The sequence below is a fragment of the Scyliorhinus torazame genome, chromosome 5 (assembly GCF_047496885.1).
Source record: "Scyliorhinus torazame isolate Kashiwa2021f chromosome 5, sScyTor2.1, whole genome shotgun sequence".
NCBI lineage: Eukaryota > Metazoa > Chordata > Chondrichthyes > Carcharhiniformes > Scyliorhinidae > Scyliorhinus > Scyliorhinus torazame.
In genome coordinates this window covers 119,569,740-119,589,779 of record NC_092711.1, presented here as the reverse complement: position 1 = coordinate 119,589,779, position 20,040 = coordinate 119,569,740, and the positions used below count along the sequence as shown (strand labels likewise).

Sequence of the window (20,040 nt, the reverse complement as noted above, 5' to 3'; positions counted from 1 at the left end):
GGCGAATTGGAAATTAGCAAACGTGACACCACTGTTTAAAAAAGGAGGTAGGCAGAAAGTGGGTAATTATAGGCCAGTGAGCTTAACTTCGGTAGTAGGGAAGATGCTGGAATCTATCATCAAGGAAGAAATAGCGAGGCATCTGGATGGAAATTGTCCCATTGGACAGACACAGCATGGGTTCATAAAGGGCAGGTCGTGCCTAACTAATTTAGTGGAATTTTTTGAGGACATTACCAGTGCGGTAGATAACGGGGAGCCAATGGATGTGGTATATCTGGATTTCCAGAAAGCCTTTGACAAGGTGCCACACAAAAGGTTGTTGCACAAGATAAAGATGCATGGCATTAAGGGGAAAGTAGGAGCATGGATAGAGGATTGGTTAATTAATAGGAAGCAAAGAGTGGGGATTAATGGGTGTTTCTCTGGTTGGCAATCAGTAGCTAGTGGTGTCCCTCAGGGATCAGTGTTGGGCCCACAACTGTTCACAATTTACATAGATGATTTGGAGTTGGGGACCAAGGGCAATGTGTCCAAGTTTGCAGACGACACTAAGATAAGTGGTAAAGCAAAAAGTGCAGAGGATACTGGAAGTCTGCAGAGGGATTTGGACAGGCTAAGTGAATGGGCTAGGGTCTGGCAGATGGAATACAATGTTGACAAATGTGAGGTTATCCATTTTGGTAAGAATAACGGCAAAAGGGATTATTATTTAAATGATAAAAAATTAAAACATGCTGCTGTGCAGAGAGATCTGGGTGTGCTAGTGCATGAGTCGCAGAAAGTTGGTTTTCAGGTGCAACAGGTGATTAAGAAGGCAAATGGAATTTGTACTTCATTGCTAGAGGGATGGAGTTTAAGACTAGGGAGGTTATGCTGCAATTGTATAAGGTGTTAGTGAGGCCACACCTGGAGTTGTGTGTTCAGTTTTGGTCTCCTTACTTGAGAAAGGACGTACTGGCACTGGAGGGTGTGCAGAGGAGATTCACTAGGTTAATCCCAGAGCTGAAGGGGTTGGATTACGAGGAGAGGTTGAGTAGACTGGGACTGTACTCGTTGGAATTTAGAAGGATGAGGGGGGATCTTATAGAAACATAAGATTATGAAGGGAATAGATAGGATAGATGCGGGCAAGTTGTTTCCACTGGCGGGTGAAAGCAGAACTAGGGGGCATAGCCTCAAAATAAGGGGAAGTAGATTTAGGACTGAGTTTAGGAGGAACTTCTTCACCCAAAGGGTTGTGAATCTATGGAATTCCTTGCCCAATGAAGCAGTAGAGGCTTCTTCATTAAATGTTTTTAAGATAAAGATAGATAGTTTTTTGAAGAATAAAGGGATTAAGGGTTATGGTGTTCAGGCCGGAAAGTGGAGCCGAGTCCACAAAAGATCAGCCATGATCTCATTGAATGGGGGAGCAGGCTCGAGGGGCCAGATGGCCTACTCCTGCTCCTAGTTCTTATGTTCTTATGTTCCCGATATTGGGTGTGTCCAGAAATAGGGGACACAGTCTGAGGGTACGAGGTAGACCATTTCGGACAGAGATGAGAAATTTCTTCACCCAGAGAGCCTGTGGAATTTGTCGCCACAGGAACTAATGAAGGCCAAAACATTGCATTTTTTCAAGAAGCAGTTAGATACAGCACTTAGGGTGAAGGTGATGAAAGGATATGGGGGGAAAGCGGGATTAGACGATTGAGCCTAATCAGCTCTGATCATAATGAATGGTGGAGCGGGCTCGAAGGACCAAATGGTCTCCTCCTGCTCCTATTTTCTATGTTGCTCCGTATCTATGCATGTAAATGGTCCAGGAGGTATGATGAAGAATGTTTTCACACAGCCAGTGGCAATGACCTAAAACTTGCTGCCTATGATGGAGTTTGGAAATAGACACAATAAATCTTTTTTTTAAATTGGATAGAAACCTGAGAGAAATAAAACTGTGAGGATACAGAGACAGAGCAGGAGAATGACTCCGACTGGATTGCTCCAGATAATAATAATCCTTATTAGTGTCACAAGTAGATTTACATTAACACTGCAATGAAGTTACTGTGAAAATCCCCAAGTCACCACACTCCGGCGCCTGTTCGGGTGCACTGAGCGAGAATTCAGAATGTCCAATTCACCTAACAAGCACATCTTTCGGGACTTGTGGGAGGAAACCGCAGCACCCGGAGGAAACCCACAGCAGACACGGTGAGAACGTGCAGACTCCGCACAGACAGTGACCCAAGCCGGGTATCGAACCCGGGTCCCTGGCGCTGTGAAGCAACAGTGCTAACCTCCGTGCCGATTAGAGAGCTGGCATGAACTCAATGGACCGAATGCCCTTCTCTGCCCATAATGTTTTTTTAAATTTTTTTAAAAATAAATTTATAGTACCCAATTCATTTTTTCCAATTAAGGGGCAATTTAGCGTGGTCAATCCATCTAACCTGCACATCTTTGGGTTTGGGAGCGAAACCCATGCAAACACAGGGAGAACTTGCAAACTCCACATGGACAGTGATCTAGAGCCGGGATCGAACCTGGGACCTCGGCGCTGTGAGGCAGCAGTGCTAACCCACTGCGCCACCGTGCTGCCAGCTGACTCTGACATTTTTGTCCAATCTCGCCTTGTAATTTAACCCCTGGGGGTTCAGATATCACTCGGGTAAATCTGTGCTACACTCGCTCCAAGGCCATTCTCTCCTTCCTCAGGTTTGTTGTCCAGAACTGAACACAGTTCTCCAGGTTTGGTCTAACCAGGGTTTGTGAATCTCTGGGCTTTTCCAGTCACACTGAGACCTGAAATCTTTCCTCACAGACAGAACAGACAAACCTTTTACCTTCCACACCCAGATGCTGCTGATATTTAGTTTCTAATTAATCGAGTGACTTTGTCAGATCGCGATGTGACGTTTGGTTTGCATTCCCGTGTGTTAAACCTCCACTTCCAGTATCCTGTAAATTTACAGAAATCTCACTGTCAGTTTAGGATCGAAATTCACAACATTCTCTCCTCACCAACTTTGATTAAATGTATTCCTGGAGGTTTGGTCACATGACCTGCCCCCATCCTCCAGCCATTAATCGGTCAACACATCCATCCTTGTGACACACTGCCTTCCTCGGCCAATTGGGAAGCAAAAGGACTCATTACCTTACAGGACAGTGATTGACTGTCAGCCAAACAATCTTTATCCCATTTTCAATATTTTTATATCCACTGAAGAGAAATGTTCAAAAATCTTTACTGTCCCAATGATTTCCCAGACACCCAGACATGAATCTCACCAAGGCAGAAGGTAAAATTTGAATTCACTGAATTCATAACTATGAAACGATTGTCGATTGTTGAAAAGACCCATCAGGTTCACTCATGTCCTTCAGTGAAGGAAATCTTCTATCCTTACCTGGTCTGGCCTACACGTGATTCCAGATCCACAGTCAGTTGGTTGACCCTTAAAATTCCCTGAGATTCACTCAGTTCAAGGGCAATTAGGGTTGGGCAGTGAATGCTGGCCCAGCCAGCGACACCCACATCCCGTTAATGAAAAAAAAACATCCTTACCTGGTCTGGCCGACACGATTCCAAACCACAGCAATATGGTTGACTCTTTAAATGCCCTCCGAGATGGCCGAGCAAGCCACTCGGTTTGAGGGAAATTAGGGATGGGCAATAAATGTTGGCCCTGCCAGTGACTCCCGCAAATGATTCAAATAAAATCCTGGAGACTCCAGCCAGTCAATCCGGGAGAGTTGGCATCCGGTCCAGGCTCGCAGCGCACAATAATAATAATCACTTTCTGTCACAAGTTGGCTTCAATGAAGTTCCTGTGAAAAGCCCCTAGTCGCCACTTTCCGGCGCCTGTTCGGGGAGGCTGGAACAGGAATTGAACCCGCGCTGCTGGTCTTGTTCTGCATTACAAGCCAGCTGTCTTAGCCCACTGTGCTAAACCAGCCCCTTCCCTGCGGCACATTGTCCTCTGTAAAGATGGCGGCCGGTAACCCGGGCCTGTCACCGCTCAGCTCTCACTCTGTTCGGTGCTGTTTAAGACGGGACCGTTAACATTTTACTCGGGAGTTGAAGCCTCCACGGGGTATTTCTGAAGCCTCCCGGCTCACTCCACAGCTTCTATTGCTCCCCGGCCACCCACCGGCTCCAATCCTGAAAGTCGCTTGATTGTTTCTTTCCCGCTCCTCGCACCGTCAGCCTCAACCTGAACTGTACATGCGCCGGTCACAGCCCGAACGCCGCATGCTCCAGTCACAGCCGGACTCTGCGCTTGTGCGAGGAGCTTCTGTCATGTGGATAGAGCACATTCTCAGCTGCTACACATGTTGGGTAATAAACCTGCCATTGAAATTGATATTTTTGATATAAATTATGCTTTGCGAACTGATTATGTAGCCACCTGGGTTGGCCACTTCCCTACTTAAAATGGAGATCCGCAAAGAATGCAGGGAAATTCAGTCAAGCCAGGAAACAAACTAGCAGGTGCAAAGTTTCCTGTGTAATAGAACTTGCAGAAACCAACAGCCATCTGCATATTAATGAGCGATCCCCGGGAACAATTGGAAACATTTAAGGGAAATAAGGCCAAGCCAGACTCCTCGGCGCCAGCAGGAGCCAAGACAAAGGAAGGCCAACGGACACTCAGGAACCACCCAGCGATCAGGGTACAGCTCCAGTATGGAGAAATCGATCCAAATGATCGGAACGTAGTCCAATCACTTGTAACCAGGTACGGGATCCGCCCCGAATGGCGCGAAGCCCCTGGGGACTAAAAAGTAGGGTCCCCAAGTTCAATTTGTCCTTCTTGGCAGGGTCACTCAGCAGCTCAAAACAACCCTTGACAGTAACCTATAGGAATCTTATAATTTATGGGATCTTAACCTGTCGAACTACGCCAAGTTTGGGGGAAGCTTAGTTGATGAATCAAAGTCCTGGCGCAATACGACAAGTTGTAAGATTTGTAATATTTCTGCACTATGCCAAGTTGTTGGATTCCTAGTATTATTCGACTGCGTAAAGTTGAAGGAATTTATATCATTTCTGCTATTCGGTTATCAGTAGCACTTTGCGAATACTGGAACTCAGCAGAAATTTCAGTTAAAACTTCTCAGGTGCCAAAAAGAATTGTTTTATTTGTAGTCGCTTGATTACAATTTGAAAGTCATTTAAAAGGCAATTCGTAGACAATTCGAAGCTTTCAGAGAATTACAGACATTATCTTTTTTGCTTAGGCAGACAGCTCGAAAGTAACTTTTAAAAGGTCAAAGTCTGGCAATGAAACATGAAAAGAGAGAGAGGGCTAATCTTCAGCTAAACTCAAACTCAAAGTCAAAAGTGGACTAACATCACTGACACAGACTAACAGACTGACAGAACCCCCAAAAGACATCTCAAAAGACAAAAACCTTAACAGACAGACTAAGAGAATTAAAGACAGCAATTAAGGACAGACAACACAAAAGACAACACAGCACAACACCCCCAAAGACAACACAGCTAAAATGGCGGGCGGAAACTTTTCAGTTATACACTTTCATATCTGTCTTAAGTCATCTAATCACACCCCAATATAATTCTAATTGGTTTGGGTTCGACTCAAACACATTTGATTTGATGGCAAGCCGTCCATCTTCAATGTGCAACATCAGCTTTTTAATTGTTTCATGTCTACATGTTATGGAATGTGATATTCTGCTAATCTTTACCAGCAATAGACTGGTTGTAAGCTGGCTTGGCTAATGTAACAATTGAGACTTCATATCGAGAAAGATTGAGTAAAATATATATGATTCAATGCTCTTACAAACTGCATTGGACTCTTGCCACCTCGTTGCCATGGAACTCAGTCCTTGTCCTTGACAATTAGCACAAGCAGTGTCAAATTGTCTTGCAACTGTGCTGTTATAATCTTATAATGGAATTTTATGCTGTTTCATGTATCATATTGAAGTCCTGAATTCATGTGTGCTGAAATTCTCATTTTTAAAATGAGTACTTAAACAGCTATACTAGTTGTATTCGAAATACCTGGCTTCTACACCTGCCTAGCTGCCGCATCAACCAAGTAAGTCTCCAGTCAACGCACGCTACGAGATAGGCGCTCCTAGCTACCAGTCTATACCAGCTTTGAATCCTGCAGACTCAGAAACGAACGAAAGGCCATTTGTTCCCCTGACCTGGTGGGCCAGTTCCAAAGCTAAGTATAGGCCTGTTAGTGTTAGAGATAGTCTAGAAAGTAGAGTTTATGCATGAGTAGTGATTGACTGTGTGTAATAAATGTGTTTTGATTTGACACTTACCAACTGGTGTATTGATTTATTGATCAGCACTTGAACTTGAACCTCGTGGCGGTATCAGAAAGATACCTGGCAACTCTAGAGCAAAGGTTATAGAAACAGAGCAAATTAAGTAAAGACACAACGGGCAACAAATTAAGAGCCAACCAAAGTTAACAACATGATTACGATTCGCAACATTGGGCCAAGGCAACACCCACACCCTAAGAACAAATAAAGGAAAGTTGGTAGTTAGAAAGGCAAATGCAATGTTCGCATTCATTTCAAGAGAGCTACAACACAAGATGAATGGGGATGAGAAACATATCAGCCATGATCGAATGGCAGAGCAAACTCGAAAACACGATGGGCTGAATGGCCTAATTCTGCTTCTCTATCTTTTTTTTTTAATGAGGGGATCTCATAGAAACATTTGTAAATATATTGTTGGAATCCAACCCAGACCTGGATACAGATTAATTGATTCTTGGAGGAGACTTCAATTGTGTTCTGGATCCTAAATGGACTGGTCCAAGCTGATTCAACCACAACAAAAACATGAAAAAGGAATGAAACCGGACGGACCACCCGGCATCGACCCAGGCACCAGAAACGACAATGGCAAACCCAGCAAAAGATTTTTATAAACTGTTCCCATCAGTAGATTGTAAAAGGATTACGGGACACAGATTTAAGATTGTGAACAAGATCTACAGGGGAGATAGGAGGTAGACATTTTATCCAGTGAGTGACAATGATATGGAACTCAATGCTTACACACAAAGGTCGATAATCTCCAGGTCCTGGTAACTTGAACAGTGCTGTTAGAATTTGATGTGAAGACTGGTTGTGAGTTTCATGTCTGCGAATCTCTTTCTAAGTCCCTGTGAAAGAACAGTAAGAAGTCTTACAACACCAGGTTGAAGTCCAACCGGTTTGTTTCAAACACTGGCTTTCGGAGCACTGCTCGTTCCTCAGATGAATTAAGAGGTATGTTCCAGAAACATATATGTAGACAAATTCAAAGATGCAAGACAATGCTTAGAATGCGAGCATTTGCAGGTAATTAAGTCTTTACAGATCCAGAGATAGGTGAAAGAGGTTTACAGAGGCATCACTGTCAGTCCAGAAATAAAATTCAGGAAAGATAAACATTTCTCCCGGTTTGAATATGCTGTGTGTAAATCCTCCTCTACTAACCCCCTGTAAAAGGAGTTTCCAAAATTAATCTCCGTCAGTCCAGGATAGAAATTCACTACATTCTCACCTCCTGCTACCTGGTCCAGGATGACCGCTCATGTCCCCCGCTGCACACTGACCCTCTTGTCATCAGCAGTCCCTCGATTTTGTGAATTTCTGCCCTGGGTCTTCATGTGGCTGAACAGAGCCGCAGAGCTTTGGACACATGGGACAGAATGTCTAATAAGACAGTGAAATCCGGAGAGCAGGATTTGCTTCCTTTTCTTTCCATCTCTGCCACCGCTTTGCATCATCAATAAGACAGTGAGATTCAGTTTGATGGACAAGTTGTCTCCATTCTGAACAATGGGGAACAAGCTCCTCCCACTCATTGAAACATCGCCCCGACAAAGATGACAAACGCGCATGCGCCCTGATGCACATCCAATAAAGATGGCGGCCGTTAACCTGAGCCGAACATGAGGACCTGCAGCCCCGCTCGGTACAAACTGGGTCCGGAAACTCTTTTCCGAGGTTTGCAGCTTACAACAACTTTACACAATGTTTCCGCCCACCCCCGAGATCTCTCGCTCCCTCCATATTGTTAAACGCCTCTCACCAATTTCGGATCTGAAGGAGACGCTCTTCTCCTTTGCTATTACCCACACTGCGCATGCTTCAATCACAGCGGGCCCCGCCCCTCATTCACACCGATTGGTTGGAGGACCAGCCGCTCCCAGTCAGTCCTCCAGTCCCACCCCTCCTCTTCCTATTGGTCCGGAGCTGCCGTCAATCATCCGGGCATTGTGACGGTTACAGATGATGAGAGCGGCCACAGGCTCAGGCTGACTCGCTGATTGTCCAACAATAACAGCGAGAATCTCAGTGGGACAATCAGACAATAATAGTGGAGATGGGGCCCAGAGGAGAAACAGCAAAGGATTCACTCACTTTGAGTGTGAGAAACACAGTATCTGTTCCAATAAGTCAGGCTGCAGTGTGTGTGTGAACACATCTTTGGATCCAGTGTAGAATCATAGAATCCCTACAGTGCTGAAGGAGGCCATTCGGCCCAGTGAATCTACACCGACCCTCTGAAAGATCACCCTACCTTGGCCAAACCCCCACCCTAACCCCGTAATCCCACCCAGGGACAATTTAGCACTGACAATCCACCTAACCTGCACATTTTTGGACTGTGGGAGGAAATCTTCGCAGCCACGGGGAGAATGTGCAAACTCCACACAGACAGTGACCCAAGGTCGGCATCAAACCCAGGTACCTGGTGCTTGAGGCAACAGTGCTAACTACCGAGTCACCCCCCGTAACTCTGTCATGATGAGACAATAACCTGCCTGTTATTCCAATTCTAGTGTATGTTACTCTGTCACTATTATTATTGTACAGTACGAAGTCTTACAACACCAGGTTAAAGTCCAACAGGTTTGTTTCGATGTCACTAGCTTTCGGAGCGCTGCTCCTTCCTCAGGTGAATGAAGAGGTCTGTTCCAGAAACACATATATAGACAAATTCAAAGATGCCAAACAATGCTAGGAATGCGAGCATTAGCAGGTGATTAAATCTTTACAGATCCAGAGATGGGGTAACCCCAGGTTAAAGAGGTGTGAATTGTCTCAAGCCAGGACAGTTGGTAGGATTTCGCAGGCCAGATGGTGGGGGATGAATGTAATGTGACATGAATCCCAGGTCCCGGTTGAGGCCACACTCATGTGTGCGGAACTTGGCTATAAGTTTCTGCTCGGCGATTCTGCGTTGTCGCGGGTCCTGAAGGCCGCCTTGGAGAACGCTTACCCGGAGATCAGAGGCTGAATGCCCTTGACTGCTGAAGTGTTCCCCGACTGGAAGGGAACATTCCTGCCTGGTGATTGTTGCGCGATGTCCGTTCATTCGTTGTCGCAGCGTCTGCATGGTCTCGCCAATGTACCACGCTTCGGGACATCCTTTCCTGCAGCGTATGAGGTAGACAACGTTGGCCGAGTCGCACGAGTATGTACCGCGTATCTGGTGGGTGGTGTTCTCACGTGTAATAGTGGTATCCATGTCGATGATCTGGCACGTCTTGCAGAGATTGCCATGACAGGGTTGTGTGGTGTCGTGGTCACTGTTCTGAAGACTGGGTAATTTGCTGCACCTGTTCGTTTGAGGTTGCGCGGTTGTTTGAAGGCAAGTAGTGGGGCTGTGGGGATGACCTTGGCAAGGTGTTCATCGTCATCAATGACGTGTTGAAGGCTGTGAAGAAGATGACGTAGTTTCTCCGCTCCGGGGAAGTACTGGACGACGAAGGGTATTCTGTCGGTTGTGTCCCATGTTTGTCTTCTGAGGATGTCGGTCCGGCTTTTCGCTGTGGCGCGTTGGAACTGTCGATCGATGAGTCGAGTGCCATATCCCGTTCGTACGAGGGCATCTTTCAACGTCTGTAGATGTCTGTTACGCTCCTCGTCTGAGCAGATCCTGTGTATACGGAGCGCTTGTCCATAGGGGATGGCTTCTTTAATGTGTTTAGGGTGGAAGCTGGAGAAGTGGAGCATCATGAGGTTATCCGTGGGTTTGCGGTAAAGCGAAGTGCTGAGGTGACCGTCCTTGATGGAGACGAGTGTGTCCAAGAATGCAACTGATTTTGGAGAGTAGTCCATGGTGAGTCTGATGGTTGGATGGAACTTATTAATGTCATCGTGTAGTCGTTTCAGTGATTCTTCGCCGTGGGTCCAAAGGAAAAAATGTCATCGATGTATCTGGTGTATAACATCGGTTGAAGGTCCTGTGCGGTGAGTAGGTCCTGTTCAAACTTGTGCATGAAGATGTTGGCGTATTGGGGTGCGAATTTGGTCCCCATGGCTGTTCCGTGCGTCTGGATGAAGAACTTGTTGTCGAAGGTGAAGACGTTGTGATCCAGAATGAAGCGGATGAGTTGCAGAATTGCGTCTGGAGATTGGCAGTTGTCGGTGTTGAGTACTGAGGCTGTTGCAGCAATGCCGTCGTCATGGGGGATGCTGGTGTAGAGTGCCGAGACGTCCATTGTGACGAGGAATGTTCCTGGTTCAACTGGTCCATGGGTGCTGAGTTTCTGTAGGAAGTCCGTCGTGTCGCGACAGAAGCTGGGTGTACCTTCTACGATGGGTCTCAAGATGCCCTCGATGTAGCCAGAGAGGTTCTCACACAGGGTCCCATTGCCTGAAACGATAGGGCGGCCTGGTGTGTTGGCCTTATGTATTTTTGGGAGGCAGTAGAGATCTCCAATGCAGGGAGTACCTGGGATGAGAGCACGTAGGGTGCTCTTAAGATCTGGATCCAAGGTCTTGATCAGTCTGTTAAGTTGGCGGATGTGTTCCTTGGTCGGATCTGCGGGTAACTGTCTGTAGTGTTCTTGGTTGTTCAGTTGTCGGTATACTTCTTTGCAGTAGTCCGTTCTGTTCAGTACGACAGTGGCCCCCCCTTTGTCTCCGAACGGGTAGAGGGAATCCTCAAGGGGGAGGGCAAACAGGCAGAGGTCGCTGTACATATTGGTACTAACGACATAGGCAGGAAGGGGCATTAGGTCCTGCAGCAGGAGTTCAGGGAGCTGGGCAGAAAGTTAAAAGACAGGACCTTGAGGGTTGTAATCTCGGGATTACTCCCTGTGCCACGTGCCAGTGAGGCTAGAAATAGGAAGATAGAGCAGATAAACACGTGGCTAAACAGCTGGTGTAGGAGGGAGGGTTTCCATTATCTGGACCACTGGGAGCTCTTCCGGGGCAGGTGTGACCTGTATAAGAAGGACGGGTTGCATCTAAACCGGAGAGGCATAAATATCCTGGCCGCGAGGTTTGCTAGTGTCACACGGGAGGGTTTAAACTAGTATGGCAGGGGGGTGGGCACGGGAGCAATAGGTCAGAAGGTGAGAGCATTGAGGGAGAACTAGGGAATAGGGACAGTGTGGCTCTGAGGCAGAGCAGACGGGGAGAAGTTGCTGAACACAGCGGGTCTGGTGGCCTGAAGTGCATATGTTTTAATGCAAGGAGCATTACGGGTAAGGCAGATGAACTTAGAGCTTGGATTACTACTTGGAACTATGATGTTGTTGCCATTACAGAGACATGGTTAAGGGAAGGGCAGGATTGGCAGCTAAATGTTCCAGGATTTAGATGTTTCAGGCGGGATAGAGGGGGATGTAAAAGGGGAGGTGGAGTTGCGCTACTTGTTCGGGAGAATATCACAGCTATACTGCGAGAGGACACCTCAGAGGGCAGTGAGGCTATATGGGTAGAGATCAGGAATAAGAAGGGTGCAGTCACAATGTTGGGGGTATACTACAGGCCTCCCAACAGCCAGCGGGAGATAGAGGAGCAGATAGGTAGACAGATTTTGGAAAAGAGTAAAAACAACAGGGTTGTGGTGATGGGAGACTTCAACTTCCCCAATATTGACTGGGACTCACTTAGTGCCAGGGGCTTAGACGGGGCGGAGTTTGTAAGGAGCATCCAGGAGGGCTTCTTAAAACAATATGTAAACAGTCCAACGAGGGAAGGGGCGGTACTGGACCTGGTATTGGGGAATGAGCCCGGCCAGGTGGTAGATGTTTCAGTAGGGGAGCATTTCGGTAACAGTGACCACAATTCAGTAAGTTTTAAAGTACTGGTGGACAAGGATAAGAGTGGTCCGAGGATGAATGTGCTAAATTGGGGGAAGGCTAATTATAACGATATTAGGCGGGAACTGAAGAACATAGATTGGGGGCGGATGTTTGAGGGCAAATCAACATCTGACATGTGGGAGGCTTTCAAGTGTCAGTTGAAAGGAATACAGGACCGGCATGTTCCTGTCAGGAAGATAGATAAATACGGCAATTTTCGGGAACCTTGGATGACGAGTGATATTGTAGGCCTCGTCAAAAAGAAAAAGGAGGCATTTGTCAGGGCTAAAAGGCTGGGAACAGACGAAGCCTGTGTGGCATATAAGGAAAGTAGGAAGGAACTTAAGCAAGGAGTCAGGAGGGCTAGAAGGGGTCACGAAAAGTCATTAGCAAATAGGGTTAAGGAAAATCCCAAGGCTTTTTACACGTACATAAAAAGCAAGAGGGTAGCCAGGGAAAGGGTTGGCCCACTGAAGGATAGGCAAGGGAATCTATGTGTGGAGCCAGAGGAAATGGGCGAGGTACTAAATGAATACTTTGCATCAGTATTCACCAAAGAGAAGGAATTGGTAGATGTTGAGTCTGGAGAAGGGGGTGTAGATAGCCTGGGTCACATTGTGATCCAAAAAGACGAGGTGTTGGGTGTCTTAAAAAATATTAAGGTAGATAAGTCCCCAGGGCCTGATGGGATCTACCCCAGAATACTGAAGGAGGCTGGAGAGGAAATTGCTGAGGCCTTGACAGAAATCTTTGGATCCTCGCTGTCTTCAGGGGATGTCCCGGAGGACTGGAGAATAGCCAATGTTGTTCCTCTGTTTAAGAAGGGTAGCAAGGATAATCCCGGGAACTACAGGCCGGTGAGCCTTACGTCAGTGGTAGAGAAATTACTGGAGAGAATTCTTAGAGACAGGATCTACTCCCATTTGGAAGCAAATGGACGTATTAGTGAGAGGCAGCACGGTTTTGTGAAGGGAAGGTCGTGTCTCACTAACTTGATAGAGTTTTTCGAGGAGGTCACTAAGATGATTGATGCAGGTAGGGCAGTAGATGTTGTCTATATGGACTTCAGTAAGGCCTTTGACAAGGTCCCTCATGGTAGACTAGTACAAAAGGTGAAGTCACACGGGATCAGGGGTGAACTGGCAAGGTGGATACAGAACTGGCTCGGCCATAGAAGGCAGAGGGTAGCAATGGAGGGATGCTTTTCTAATTGGAGGGCTGTGACCAGTGGTGTTCCACAGGGATCAGTGCTGGGACCTTTGCTCTTTGTAGTATATATAAATGATTTGGAGGAAAATGTAACTGGTCTGATTAGTAAGTTTGCAGACGACACAAAGGTTGGTGGAATTGCGGATAGCGATGAGGACTGTCTGAGGATACAGCAGGATTTAGATTGTCTGGAGACTTGGGCGGAGAGATGGCAGATGGAGTTTAATCCGGACAAATGTGAGGTAATGCATTTTGGAAGGTCTAATGCAGGTAGGGAATATACAGTGAATGGTAGAACCCTCAAGAGTATTGAAAGTCAAAGAGATCTAGGAGTACAGGTCCACAGGTCATTGAAAGGGGCAACACAGGTGGAGAAGGTAGTCAAGAAGGCATACGGCATGCTTGCCTTCATTGGCCGGGGCATTGAGTATAAGAATTGGCAAGTCATGTTGCAGCTGTACAGAACCTTAGTTAGGCCACACTTGTAGTATAGTGTTCAATTCTGGTCGCCACACTACCAGAAGGATGTGGAGGCTTTAGAGAGGGTGCAGAAGAGATTTACCAGAATGTTGCCTGGTATGGAGGGCATAAGCTATGAGGAGCGGTTGAATAAACTCGGTTTGTTCTCACTGGAACGAAGGAGGTTGAGGGGCGACCTGATAGAGGTATACAAAATTATGAGGGGCATAGACAGAGTGGATAGTCAGAGGCTTTTCCCCAGGGTAGAGGGGTCAATTACTAGGGGGCATAGGTTTAAGGTGAGAGGGGCAAGGTTTAGAGTAGATGTACGAGGCAAGTTTTTTACGCAGAGGGTAGTGGGTACCTGGAACTCGCTACCGGAGGAGGTAGTGGAAGCAGGGACGATAGGGACATTTAAGGGACATCTTGACAAATATATGAATAGGATGGGAATAGAAGGATACGGACCCAGGAAGTGTAGAAGATTGTAGTTTAGTCGGGCAGTATGGTCGGCACGGGCTTGGAGGGCCGAAGGGCCTGTTCCTGTGCTGTACATTTCTTTGTTCTTTGTCTGCTGGTTTGATGACGATGCTGTGGTTGGTCTTGAGAGCGCGGATGGCATTGCGTTGTGCTTGGGTGACGTTCGGGGTTGTCTTGTGAATGCGACTGATGAATCTGGCATTGACCCGACTCCTGACGGCTTGAGCATACATGTCGAGTCTAAGGCAGCGGCCTTCTGGAGGGGTCCAATTCGACTCCTTCCTCTTCGATTGCCGCACCGCAGATCTCTCGGTCTGCTGTTCCGGTTCATTGGTAGTCTGCTTGGGTTCGCTGTTGGCCTCTTGGGGTCTGTGGAAGAATTCCCGGAGCCTCATTCGCCTGATGAATTCCTCCGTGTCTGCCGCCAGACTGATGGGGTCCATTTTGGTGGTGGTGCAGAAATTGAGCCCTCTGCTGAGGACTTCGATTTCGTCTGGTTGAAGGGTGTAGTCTGACAAGTTGACCATAGATTTCCCTGTATTGTTTTCTGCTGTGACACCGGGGGTGGCTTGGTTGCTGCCGGTGGGACTTGGCATCACCACTGTCAGCAACCAAGCCACCCCCGGTGTCACAGTAGAAAACAATACAGGGAAATCTATTGTCAACTTGTCAGACTACACCCTTCAACCAGACAAAATCGAAGTCCTCAGCAGAGGGCTTAATTTCTGCACCACCACCAAAATGGACCCCATCAGTCTCACGGCAGACACGGAGGAATTCATCAGGCGAATGAGGCTCCGGGAATTCTTCCACAGACCCCAAGAGGCCAACAGCGAACCCAAGCAGAGTACCAATGAACCGGAACAGCAGACCGAGAGATCTGCGGTGCGGCAACCGAAGAGGAAAGAGTCGAATTGGACCCCTCCGGAAGGCCGCTGCCTTAGACTCGACATGTATGCTCAAGCCGCCAGGAGTCTCGTCAATGCCAGATTCATCAGTCGCATTCACAAGACAACCCCGAACGTCACCCAAGCACAACGCAATGCCATCCGCGCTCTCAAGACCAACCACAGCATCGTCATCAAACCAGCAGACAAAGGGGGGGCCACTGTCGTACTGAACAGAACGGACTACTGCAAAGAAGTATACTGACAACTGAACAACCAAGAACACTACAGACAGTTACCCGCAGATCCGACCAAGGAACACATCCGCCAACTTAACAGACTGATCAAGACCTTGGATCCAGATCTTCAGAGCACCCTATGTGCTCTCATCCCACGTACTCCCCGCATTGGAGATCTCTACTGCCTCCCAAAAATACATAAGGCCAACACACCAGGCCGCCCTATCGTTTCAGGCAATGGGACCCTATGTGAGAACCTCTCTGGCTACATCGAGGGCATCTTGAAACCCATCGTACAAGGTACACCCAGCTTCTGTCGCGACACGACGGACTTCCTACAGAAACTCAGCACCCATGGACCAGTTGAACCAGGAACATTCCTCGTCACAATGGACGTCTCGGCACTCTACACCAGCATCCCCCATGACGACGGCATTGCTGCAACAGCCTCAGTACTCAACACCAACAACTGCCAATCTCCAGACGCAATTCTGCAACTCATCCGCTTCATTCTGGATCACAACGTCTTCACCTTCGACAACAAGTTCTTCATCCAGACGCACGGAACAGCCATGGGGACCAAATTCGCACCCCAATATGCCAACATCTTCATGCACAAGTTTGAACAGGACCTACTCACCGCACAGGACCTTCAACCGATGTTATACACCAGATACATCGATGACATTTTTTTCCTTTGGACCCACGGCGAAGAATCACTGAAACGACTACATGATGACATTAATAAGTTCCATCCAACCATCAGACTCACCATGGACTACTCTCCAAAATCAGTTGCATTCTTGGACACACTCGTCTCCATCAAGGACGGTCACCTCAGCACTTCGCTTTACTGCAAACCCACGGATAACCTCATGATGCTCCACTTCTCCAGCTTCCACCCTAAACACATTAAAGAAGCCATCCCCTATGGACAAGCGCTCCGTATACACAGGATCTGCTCAGACGAGGAGGAGCGTAACAGACATCTACAGACGTCGAAAGATGCCCTCGTACGAACGGGATATGGCACTCGACTCATCGATCGACAGTTCCAACGCGCCACAGCGAAAAGCCGGACCGACCTCCTCAGAAGACAAACATGGGACACAACCGACAGAATACCCTTCGTCGTCCAGTACTTCCCCGGAGCGGAGAAACTACGTCATCTTCTTCACAGCCTTCAACACGTCATTGATGACGATGAACACCTTGCCAAGGTCATCCCCACACCCCCACTACTTGCCTTCAAACAACCGCGCAACCTCAAACGAACCATTGTGTGCAGCAAATTACCCAGTCTTCAGAACAGTGACCACGACACCACACAACGCTGTCATGGCAATCTCTGCAAGACGTGCCAGATCATCGACATGGATACCACTATTACACGCGAGAACACCACCCACCAGGTACGCGGTACATACTCGTGCGACTCGGCCAACGTTGTCTACCTCATACGCTGCAGGAAAGGATGTCCCGAAGCGTGGTACATTGGCGAGACCATGCAGACGCTGCGACAACGAATGAACGGACATCGCGCAACAATCACCAGGCAGGAATGTTCCCTTCCAGTCGGGGAACACTTCAGCAGTCAAGGGCATTCAGCCTCTGATCTCCGGGTAAGCGTTCTCCAAGGCGGCCTTCAGGACCCGCGACAACGCAGAATCGCCGAGCAGAAACTTATAGCCAAGTTCCGCACACATGAGTGCGGCCTCAACCGGGACCTGGGATTCATGTCGCATTACATTCATCCCCCACCATCTGGCCTGCGAAATCCTACCAACTGTCCTGGCTTGAGACAATTCACACCTCTTTTACCTGGGGTTACCCCATCTCTGGATCTGTAAAGATTTAATCACCTGCTAATGCTCGCATTCCTAGCATTGTTTGGCATCTTTGAATTTGTGTATATATGTGTTTCTGGAACAGACCTCTTCATTCATCTGAGGAAGGAGCAGTGCTCCGAAAGCTAGTGACATCGAAACAAACCTGTTGGACTTTAACCTGGTGTTGTAAGACTTCGTACTGTGCTCACCCCAGTCCAACGCCGACATCTCCACATCATTATTATTGTTTTAGAACACCAGGTTAAAGTCCAACAGGTTTGTTTCGATGTCACTAGCTTTCAGAGCGCTGCTTCCTCAGGTGAATGAAGAGGTCTGTTCCAGAAACATATATACAGACAGATTCAAAGATGCCAAACAATGCTTGGAATTCGAGCATTAGCAGGTGATTAAATCTTTACAGATCCAGAGATGGGGTAACCCCAGGTTAAAGAGGTGTGAATTGTCTCAAGCCAGGACAGTTGGTAGGTTCTCCTTCAGTTGGGAGAACTGGGCAGAGCCGGGCCCTCATCCCGGGAGGGGCCCAGCAAACAAGCAGTCCAAAGGGCTTTACTCCCATCTTGTTTTTGAATTTGCCTCCTTGTTGTTCTCCTTCTCTCCCCTCGCCTTCCTTCTCTCACCTCTCCTTCCTCCAGGCAGCTCAGCAGCATTAAGCACTGGAAACAGGCAGCAAACTGAGCAACGGCAGCAGCAACAGAGAGAGAGAGCAGCAGCCACTTTTCACCACAGCAACAACCTCACAACACCAAAGTTTGCACTGGGAGTGCCAGCTTCAGATTGTCCATGCTAAATTGCCCCTTAATTGGAAACAAATAATTGGGTCCTCTAAATTTATAATAAATAATTATAAATTTGTGACCTCTGTCACAATTTCAGTGTTTTCAAGTTTACAATCACCTGCTGCAACCTTCGGCTGGAAAGATATCAGAAGCTTTGGAAGCAGCTGTAAAAGGAAATTACAATGGTCAGAAATGTTAGTCGAGGTTAGAAATTAAGATCAGACAAACATTTATCTTAGTTTGAGTTTACTGGGTGTAAATCCTCCCCTAACCCCCGGTAAAAGGAGTTTCCAAAATCCATCACTCTTCGAATCTAGGATAGAAGTTCCAAACATTCTCTCCCCCTGTTGCCAGTCCCAGGATTATGTAATGTGGGTTATACTTGCTTTGGAGGCGGTTCAGTGAAGTTTCACTAGTCTGATTCCTGGGAGAGTTTTGTTTAATGGAGCAAGATTGAGCCTGTTTGGTCTGTACCCGGTGGAGTTTAGAAGAATGAGAGGTGATCTTATTGAAACATCTAAGATTCTGAGTGCTTTTGATGAATGAATATTTTCCCACATGGGGATTGAAGAACTAAGGGGGGCAGTTTAAAGATAAGTTATCTTTGGCAGCACGGTAGCATAGTGGTTAGCAAAATTGCTTCACAGCTCCAGGGTCCCAGGTTTGATTCCCAGCTTGGGTCACTGTCTGTGCGGAGTCTGCATGTTCTCCCCGTGTGTACGTGGGTTTCCTCCGGGTGCTCCGGTTTCCTCCCACCGTCCAAAGATGTGTAGGTTAGGTGGATTAGCCATGCTAAATTGCGCTTAGTGTCCAAAATTGCCCTTAGTGTTGGGTGGGGTTACTGGGTTACGGGGATAGGGTGGGGATGTGGGCTTGGGTAGGGTGCTCTTTCCAAGAGCAGGTGCAGACTCGATGGGCCGAATGGCCTCCTTCTGCACTGTAAATTGTATATAATTTGACACTGAGATAAGGAGAAAGGGGCTGGTTTCGCACACTGGGCTAAATCACTGGCTTTTAAAGCAGACCAAGGCAGGCCAGCAGCACAGTTCAATTCCTGCACCAGCCTCCCAGAACAGGTGCCAGAAATGTGGCGACTAGGGGCTTTTCACAATAACTTCATTTGAAGCCTACTTGTGATTTTCATTTCATTTCTCAAATGTCTTCTTTCAGAGGGTCATCAGTCTGTGGACAAAAGCAATTTACTGCGGATGCTGGAATCCTAAACAAAACCAGAAAATACTGGACAATCTCAGCAGGTCTGACAGTATCTGTGGAGAGAAAAGGGAGTAAAAAAACATTTTGAGTCTGGATGACTCTTTGTCAAAGCTGAGTTTGTGGAATTTCTTTCCCAGAGAGCAGTGGCACTGGGTCACTGAATAAACTCAAAGTTAAGTTAGTCCTTTTTTATACACTGGGTTGACAAGGTATTTTGGGGGAAGGCAGGAAAATGTAATTAAGGGTACATTCGAATCAGCCAAGCCTTTATTGAAGGGCAGAGCAGGGTCAATAGGCTGAATTGCCTAATTCTGCTGCTAATTCTGATGTTATTATTCTTCTGTTCTTCAGATTGCCACACATGGTCCTCTGGAGGGGCCTGTCAATCATCGAGACAATGATTTTCTCTCCTGGTCACCGGGATCCTGAAGCACCGCCTCTGTTACGTCATCAAGGTGGCCCCTCAGCCGCTCCGCTAAACAAAGATGGCGGCCGTGTAACTGGGCCTAATACCGGATAAAAGCTCCGCAGCTGCAAACGCGGGATTTGCAGGAGGTGTTTATGAAGCCTTCACTCCCTCCCCACCCCGACTCCCGGCTCCATTCCTCCCTCCGCCTCACCAACTCTCACCGCCCGAAACGGCCGCTCCCTCACTCGCGGACCTCCGAGCAAAGTGACATTGCGCATGCTCCAGATACGCCCAGCGTTGGACTGCGCACTGGGCTCCTGTGGCGTGAATAGGGCACATTCACAGACGCTGGGTAAGAGCCGTACCATTAACAACGCAAGCAGTTAATACAAAATAACGTGATTACCAATAAAATAATCAAACAAATTATCAA

At 47.4% G+C, this 20,040-nt stretch overlaps 2 long non-coding RNA genes across 3 annotated transcripts in view; one reads left to right on the top strand and one right to left on the bottom strand.

Annotated features, from left to right (window-relative positions):
* LOC140419635 (uncharacterized) overlaps nucleotides 1–8,119 on the bottom strand; it is a 19,119-nt gene extending 11,000 nt beyond the window's left edge. Inside the window, exons 1-4 of one of the 2 annotated variants that reach the window (XR_011945934.1) lie at nucleotides 8,072–8,119; nucleotides 7,051–7,157; nucleotides 6,298–6,372; nucleotides 2,829–2,943 (exon numbers count right to left, since the gene is read on the bottom strand). This is a non-coding gene — a long non-coding RNA (uncharacterized lncRNA). Of the gene's footprint in view, nucleotides 1–2,828; nucleotides 2,944–6,297; nucleotides 6,373–7,050; nucleotides 7,158–7,540 lie in introns of both variants that reach the window. The other variant, XR_011945933.1, reaches the window with a different exon arrangement.
* LOC140419637 (uncharacterized) lies at nucleotides 7,898–20,040 on the top strand. Its single transcript, XR_011945936.1, has 2 exons — nucleotides 7,898–7,986; nucleotides 19,550–20,040. It is a non-coding gene; the product is annotated as an uncharacterized lncRNA (long non-coding RNA).